This window comes from Fulmarus glacialis, unplaced genomic scaffold (genome assembly GCF_000690835.1).
Source record: "Fulmarus glacialis isolate BGI_N327 unplaced genomic scaffold, ASM69083v1 scaffold11081, whole genome shotgun sequence".
In the NCBI taxonomy this organism is placed as follows: domain Eukaryota; kingdom Metazoa; phylum Chordata; class Aves; order Procellariiformes; family Procellariidae; genus Fulmarus; species Fulmarus glacialis.
In genome coordinates, this window is record NW_009193441.1 from 25,783 (window position 1) to 34,764 (window position 8,982).

Here is an 8,982-nt window from a genome sequence, read left to right on the forward strand (position 1 = left end):
TATCCAATCTCTATCTTGCCAGGTTGTCCAGGAGAAGGCGGTAGAAACCATGTTGAATGCTTTGCTGAAGACCGGGTAAACAACGGCCACTGCTCAGGATCTAAGTCCAGATTCTAACCTGGCTTTAAGTATTCCAGAAAGTGCCACTGATTCTTTTAATAGATACATCAAGCTGCTTTGAAATGACAAAGTCTTATGCCTCAGAAAGACTTAAAACAAAAAGAACAACTAATTATCCTGTAAAGTTATTTTATATATATCCTCAGTACCTCCTGCTGTGGCTAGTCTTCTGCTATTGACTAATTTTAATCTGAAATTGTATGCGCTGGAATTAGGCCTACAACATGGAAGTTCTCCCTGTGGTGCAAATCTGCAGGAGGGGGCAAACCAGGTAGCAGTGGAAATGACTGTATAAGTTCCATCCCAGGTTTAAGCGGACCATTTTGCTTGTTAGCGTAGTAGCAAAAGGTAAGTATCACCACTTCATGCTTGATAATGCGTGTCATTTGTCATATTCAATAAATCGGCAGTAGAGTGAAGTTGTTAGGGTTTTCCAGATGAGGAGGTACCCCCGAAGTACTTTATCTCCTGTCTTCCTCTAGTTCCTTATTTAGCTTCTCTGCCCTTCCCTTCTGCCACTTTAGAACTTAAACTCCAGAGGAGCTTGGATTTTGGTGTTGATTTCTCAGCTTGGAAGGTGTTAATCGGATTTGGTCAGAATCACCTGAAATGCTGACATCTTTGTTCAGAACAGGACATAAATGAAAAAACAAACACCAGCAAGTGCCAAAACCATTTCCACAGAAAGCTGCTGTCTATGCAATAAAGAAATGAATGCCAGTTTGCTGAAAACTCACATGGTTCTTCATGTTTGTTTGAAGAGAAGAGTTACCAGCTGGCTCTAGGTGATCTCTTTGGCTACTGTGTTTCTTGCATCTTCGTAGGCTTGTGGTTCTGCCCCATCCCCTGATGTGGCCCTGCCCTAAACTTCTACATCCAACCACATAGTACCTTCTCCATCAGCTCCCATGCAGCATACCTCCATTACACCTTCCTCAACAGTGTGCCCCACTAGTTTCAGAGCTGCTTATAAGACGTGCTTAGATGGGAGGGGACAAGGTGGAGTGTGGAATAGGTCTGAGGGAGATGTATCCAAAAAAGCCTGAGAAATGCTGTGCTGAGGTATGGATTTCCAGCTGGATCATGTTTTATATTTTACAGTCCTGTCTGCATTCCTGTGATGCACAGGGGAAAATGAGGATTTTTATATTTTAACTAGAAAAAACCACCCACATGAAACATTAAGTGACCCATTTTCCTCTTAATAATTTTTCTCTGCTTGTTTTGTTCTTTCTGTTACTGCAGTGAAACTCTCCCCCCCACAAGTGGCCGCTCATGCACAGCAGTTTTTCGTAGCTGACGGTGGAACTACTTGCATAGCGAGACCAATTGGGTGCAGTAGGAGGGTGCTATGACATTGCAGTGCGTTTCTGTTGTGCGTGGGGCTCAGCAGTGCGACACGACAAATGATTTTTTACTGCTGTGGCTTGCCAAACAGTTTGTGCCTCTGCCACCGCTGGTGAGATTTGTGGTTGTTCATCACCTCATGGATCAGGTCTTTTGTTAATGATGTCCCTTAAAAAAGTGTCATACTTACTTACAGGCACCACTTGATGTTAATTCCTTCAGGGTCCAAGGGTAGTGTGCCAGGAATGAAGAAGAATTGGTTAACGAAGGGAAAAATCGATTACAGAAATATTAGTGGTGCTATATTAGATATGCCTGTACTCCCAAAAGGGTAAGCTAAGGGCTGTCAAAACACTGTGCAATCTGTTGTCCAGTTTTATGTAGCTTTGCATTTGGTTTTCATGGAGATGAGAACAAAGGCTTCACAAAGCCTGGTTGGTTGGTCTTGGTTCAAAAGGTGCTTAATAGGTTTGCCTCCAGTGTCCCTATTTTTAAGCATTACACACAACGATTTCTACTGTACTCAGCATTTCTGAGAAAACAGGTCACTTGAAGAGTTGTCTAACTGGATGCAGAGAGTGTGAATACGTGATCTTGTGCAGCTCTCCGAGACAGGGTGGGGGAGAAGGATGAGGCGAGGAGGCAGGTCCAGTTGCTAGACAAGTGCTTAGCCCTCATGTGTTGAATGTATCCGCTGATGACAACTGAACTCCTGATTGAAAACACAGTAGTGGATTTAGCTCTTTGCACTCACGTTCTGCTGTGTTCATCTTGGTTATTATAACCTGGGATCCTGATCCTTGTTTTCCTTGCAGTAAATGGTGGAAGTCCCGCTGACTGCAGAGGGACTGCCTCTCCACACTCTTTTTCCCGTGGATGCAGAAATAAAGCAGCAGACTTTGAAATGCAACCCTTGTTATCTTGTCAGCATGTTTCTTTCTAGATTCCTGGGAGGGCTCTTAAAGACAGCAGGCCCCGATGGACAGACAGGAAGAGGGCTAGACATTGCAAAGCATGAATAATCCTAAATTCTAGCCTGCTAGTTCACCTAATGGAGCTCTGAGTAATAAAATGAGGTTTCTGAGAAAGCTTGAGATTTCTACTCCACCTTCTGTTTTCAACAGTTTTGTGCATTTTGCTTTTGTGTGTGCTTCAGAGATTCATTTGTTTTTAAAATGGAGTTCCCTGTCCCTTCACCCACACGCATGTGGTCCCAGCACTCGAATTGCCACCATAGCCTTTGCTTGCTTTGTGAGAGCTGCCCCGTCATCATGTCAACAGCTATCCAGTCTGCAGTCATACTGCTACTCAGAGTGAGCAAAAAGAGGTTTTGTATGGGCCCGTGTAAATGAGTGGATAGCACAAAGAAACAGCTTTGTGGTGTACTGAGCAGGACAGGAGAGTGGAGAGAGCCGAAGTCCACATTTCCCACCTCTGCTACCAAAATCACAGTCTCCCTGTTGCAGCAGCCTGGGCCCCAGTTCTGGCAGTAGAGATCCCTGTGGACAGACCCCTCCCATTGCTTGCAGCACTCTGGCATGGAGCACTGTTTGTTTGTTTGCGTAGTTATAATCTGTGGGCAGTGATCCTTTCCAGGAGGACTTCTTCTGAGGAAGGATTTGCAGGGGCAACACAAACTGCCCCTAGGAGTCGGAAAAACCAGGAGCCATGACAAAGAAATCCATATATATTTACTGTATTTGTGCCCCTTCTTGTTCTTACTACAAGAACTATTATAAGCATTTACAATGTAAATATTGTAGAGAGAGTAAAGCTCAGAATTTGAGCAATTTATGTTGTATTTGGTAGAATCATGCCTTAGGTGCCAGCCAGTGTCTCTTCAAGAGTTCATTCATACAAGTAAATGAATGTCCGAAAACAGCCTGCAATAGGCCAGTCTGACCACTTCCAGCTCTGCAACAGGCATTAAGATCATTCTCACAGGTCTTTGTAATGCTATTGCAAATGGCCAGGGACTTCTTCAAGTTAGATTTAAACAACCATGATACAAAGTTAGATCTGGAGGAAGAGTTCCTGCCTGTTGTGATACAGCACTTCAGGGCATGTTCCTGGTAACGCTGTTTTCTTTACCAAGGGGGACTGATGGGACAGGCTTTACCTCACCTCCTTGTACATGTCTGCAGTATAAATATCCCCACTTGAGCAAGGATTTCCCTTGGCTCCTTATATTGACAAGAGAGAGTAACAGTCTTTTTAGGATGTGAATCATTGGACTTATTTTAGACATTTCATTTCGGTGAGATTAATGGTGGCTTCCCACTATTTGCTTCTCTCCAGTGACTGAGGGAGCTCCAGTGTGACTAGATCTGATTTAGCGTGTGTTTTACAGAAGCCTGTGTCTGCACAGAGGCATCACCCTGCCTGATTAGACTTAGTTTCTTAGCTGCAGAGTTGATTTTGATAGGTGATACACATAACTTGCAAATAAAACCATGGATGGGTACACGTACGCCCTATTTTGTCATCTGCCCCAAAGCTGGATTTTGCTGTCCATAACGACGATGACCCATGTATGGCTACAGCTTCTCTTCCACCCTATCCAGCGCCATGGGGCCGGCTTCCAATATGCCTCGCAGGTTCATACACTGCCCAAAAACACCTTGAGGGGATGTGTGCAGACTGCCGTTCTGCGCTTGCTCCTCAGCTGCAGCGCAGGCAAACCCACCGTGTCAAAAGTCGTCTTGAGGATGTGATACTCCTCGTGGTATCAGGTCATGATTGCGCAAGTCAGAAGAATTACATTAGAGTAAGTACAGTGTGACTCAGGAGAGAAGCAGATCCACATTTTTTCTTAGAAAGTCAAATGCGTTACAGCAGGACTTTGGTTTTCATCTGCTGTAGTCTCCAGCAGGTCCTGCTGGGGAGACGGGTCAAGGCGGAGGGAAGTGGGCTCTTTTCTCTTATTATTGGAGTGTTAAATATTTTACAGAATCGTGTTGAAAGCTGCAATCTGAATGGTTGAGAAAAAGTTCAGACCTGCATACTTAGCTTCCAGAAAATGCCCACATGAATTTCTCCGATTAAAGTGGAGCAACCACAAGGGAAATTCTCAGGACAGACAATTTCAAATTCTAAATAGAAATGTAACAGGAAATTAAAGTAAAAAGGAAAGACCTATGACCAATACCCATAAAGAATCATTTGACTAGTGTCTAGATTTCAGCTGCATAACAAATGTAGGCAAACCACCAAGAAATATGTATTTGTTATGCTTTTTCAGTTATGTTTCTCAAGCTCAAACCACTTGAAGTAAATAAAACTGACTCAGGAAATTAGTGCATTAAGGTTTTCATTGATGTAACTGTAACTGTAAAACATATTTTACAGTATCAACGTCAGCATCCAATCATTGTTTTGCAGTCAGTATAATTGGATGCATCTGATAATTAAAGGCTCAATCCTGATCCCATGGATCCTTTTAGAACTGCTTCCTTTATGCTGCTGAGCCTGTCAGCGGCTGTTTGTATTTGGTGTGTATGTACAGGTAAGAGAGATTTCAAATGATGAAAGCTCCAGTCTTTCTGACAGCAATGTCTCAATTGTCTCTTTAGTGATTTTGTTTTTGGTAGACGGTGGATACCTACCTGACATTAATGAACAGCCATTCACAAACTGTCCTGTGTCAATCCGTGACATGACTTTATGAGTAACTTCTTACAAGTTGGAGGTGAGTCTTCAGCTTTGGGCCACTAATACTCTGGATCTTTTGAGTTCACAAAACCTGTATGGCAATGCTGCCACATGCACAGCATCACTAAATGGGACATCCAGTGACCTAAAAATATGATGGAAAGAGAAAATTATACTTAGGTCTATTTGTAAGCCCGAGAGAACAAATAATACAATTGCAAGCTTATAGTCTATTAGGCTTTCTTCTCAGATTAATATTGCCAGACATTCAGTGCTAGAAAATTTTTGAAATGAAAATTCTAGTCTATAGTATGTGAGTGCACACATATATATAAATATACACTCTGTCTTATATATGACAGTATAACAGTAATTGTAATGGAAAATCATACATCCTGAGTACACTATTTTTACTCCATTAAAATTGCCTGTTTTGGTGTGTTTGCACATAGTGGCTTGATGTTCTTTTAAGTGAAAAAGACTTAACTTTCTTTAAAAAAAAAAAGCAAAGCTTTTTAACACTTTCCATCTCCCTACCCCAACAACCAGAATGAATTGGATTTCTTAAAAGTCAAAGGATTCTTTTTTTTTTCCCCCCCTCTAGGCTAAGAACATGCATGAAAAATGTCAAAGGAGATAACAGATAATTATCTATTTATGTGCATATATGTAACAGCATACACATTTTTACTTTTTATATATAAGAAACTTCCAGTTAGGCAGCGCTGGTTTTCTAAGGGGCTGTACCATGCCAGCCGTAGCAGTAATACCAGTTGCTTCCCCTCCTTGAGCATTATCCCATCACTTTCAGGGTGGAGGAGCAGGGAGCAGAGCTGGAGCTCTGCTGCTGTGAGAAACAGCTGGCAGAAGCCCCTTGAGCATTAGCACTTGCTTGCTTTGCCCTTGAGCTCAGGTAACTGTCTTATTGGTCTTCCAGGCAAGCTGAGAGTCCTGTTTGTTTCTCCAACGTGGAGGGAAACAGAAGACCCTTAAAAAGTCTTGCAGGCATTTTTTGCTGCTGCTGGTTACGGAGCTATTGCTGTGCACTTGAAGGGGCTGGGATGCTTCCAGGAGTGGTGGGTCCTGCATGTACATGGGAACAAGCTGAAGAGCACCTGCAGCAAGGTGGGAGGATTTATTTCTTGGTAGTTTTTCAATATAGCTAGATAAATATAAATAAAAAGCAACTGAGCATGTTACTCTCTAAGTACCTCCTGGCCAGGAGGAGTGAGCTAAATAACTCAAACACTTCTTTGAGCAGCAGGACAGAAGACGGACAGTTCTATAGGGAGTCAGTCGAATCTTGCTTGCTTGACATCTTTTGCTAGGATTTGCTAAGATTTTCTCTGCTTTCTAAATATGTTGTAAGAATTCCTCTCCTGAGTTGGTCTCTTTTCTGTTCTCCTCCCGTGGAGTATTTACACAGGGGCTTGGGGGCTGCTTCATTCAAAGTTAGAGATTAAGATCACAGGTAATTAGGCCCAAATTGTGAATCCTCCACCCTTGCAGAAACTGAAGGGGGTTCAAAATGTATCAGAGACACAGGCATGGTGCATGACTGACAATCCTGTTTTCCACATAAAACAAGGCAAAAAATGAGTGTGTGGACATAAAAAGCATTTCCTCAAAGACCATAAGATATTGAATATATGTACCTCTTCCCCATATATGACCCTAAAGGCGGTATAAAGTTTGCCAGTGAGAATCCAAGCAAACATGAGTCGGAAACCTTGTCTCATTATGTGTACAAATACTTATTGAGATAAAAGAGATTGTAAAGCAGTTTGAGGTCTGTAAGCTGCCTGCTGCTGCAGCAAGAGCAATCCTTCTGCCATCTCCTGTGTGACTTGGAAGTCTCCCATCTAACCCTGCAACAAGCCTAGCAGTGCTTAGCTCTATAAAAAGCAGGCAGCAGCAAGCGTATTTCAAAAAACCAGCATGTGCTACTATTGTGAAGAGTTGGTTAAGTTTTTTCCCCTTAGAGCATTTCAGAAGACAAAAGTGTTTTTTCATGGATAAAAAAACCCGAAATGAGAAACCACAGCTTTGGGGTACAAATATTTTGTTTATAAAAACTGGAAATGATTTTGGGAAGTGGTTTTTAAAAATTCTTTTTTAGTAGAAAATGGTTTTAAGAAAACAGGAGAAAACTCAGTTTTAAGTCTGGGCTTCTTTGTCCAGAAGGAAAACATTTTGTGAGGGGAAAAAAAGCGGGGAAAAAAAAGCTTTTGTCATCTCCTACAAAAATACTTGGCATTTTTTTAACATTTCTGTGTCTTCGTTTGCATCTCACTCTGCCTCTTAATTGTCATAATTTAGCCTTCCCAAGATGCAATATTATTTATCAAGGAATTTTGCTAAATACGTCATACTCTCAAAGGAAGGTGGCAAAGAGAAAGGTTCTTGTTGCAAGACAGCATTCCTGGGGGCAAGTCACTCTGCTAAAGCTCTCTGCAAGGCAGATAAATATGTTATAGGAAGAGTTTAATCCCACAAAGAATGTTTGCAGTGAGTTGTTGTTTCCTTTCTTAAAAGTACAGCATATACGTCATCTTGCCAAATCATTGTTCTCACGTCAACCGCTTTCCATATTGAGAAACTACGTATCTCTGTGTAAAATTGCAGCTCCCCAAAAGCAGCTGAAAGTTCAGGATGGCACTGGGTTATGGGGTGGAATAAGTTGCTGCTTCTACGCATGGATATGGTTGGGGAGGAAGGTGACTTTTTCTCCTTGTGTTTCACCAAAGACTCACTCTAATTCTGGGTTGTCAAATACTGGGGAGAAACGATCCTCAGTGTATGATTTATTTTTAACATGAGACAGTCTCTGTAGGCATTTATAGCTTTCTGTGCTAGTAGATTTGATTACTCTTTGTCCTGTCATTTCTTTTAGTGGCAGAAACAGGCAGCAGAAGTTGGCAACAGGGCCAGTAATTAAGGTTGCCTAACATTTAAAAAAAATCATTAGGCTTGTCTAGATCCTATTTTCACTTGCTAATATTTTTGTTAAACTTCAGCCCTGCAGAATGATATTTTCCGCACCAGACTTTTTCCTCATCATGGAGTGTCAAAAGCCAAATCACAAAGGGCTTGCTGAGTCTCCAGTTAAGAAATAAACTATTTTTGCCACTCTGAAGTCTCAGGAAGAAGGAGGAGAGGGTGCAGTTTGCCCTGAAAGTGGAGGGGCTGGGAGGGAGGTGGCAGCAGGGTCAGCAGACCGGTGACAGTTAATGACGGAGAGGGAGGTGACAACTGAAATGCAACTGAGGCAGAAAAAGTGGGGCTAGAGGAGCCGGCACAGATCCTAAGGCTCAGCATTTCTTTTCTGTTGGCCAACAAATGCCTCTAAAGTGGGTTTTGTCCTTCCCTTGGATATGATCCATGTTGCCTGCCTTCTGTTGGCGCGGAGCCTAGCGGTCCTAGGTGTGCCACAACACTGAGGGCTTTCGCAAGATGTGGCCTGTGGTGTCTGTGTTGGTCTTATGGGCAGCTTGAATGAAGATGCCTGTAAATCCCATGCATTCTTGTGACAGGTGATATTTGGGCCCGCATCAGTCATTTATCAGCTCTCCATGGGTATAGGAAGCTGATATGGGAGGTATGTGATTATGATCGAGCTCTGAAACCCAGTGTCGTCTTAGGGCACATGCCTCCCCATGCAGAGCAGACAGGTTGCTTCAGAGCCAGTGCTCTGATGGTGTCTTTGACAGTAGGTGACATGGGCAAGCAATGAGTTTGTTCTTGGATGTAGCCTTGGGACTGCTCTCATGCAGCAGTGTAGATGCATCTTCAGAGGATAAGGGGCAGCTACTTTGTTAGCTTGTGTGGTACGTGTCTTTGTGTGTTGGTTTTGGCTGGGATAGA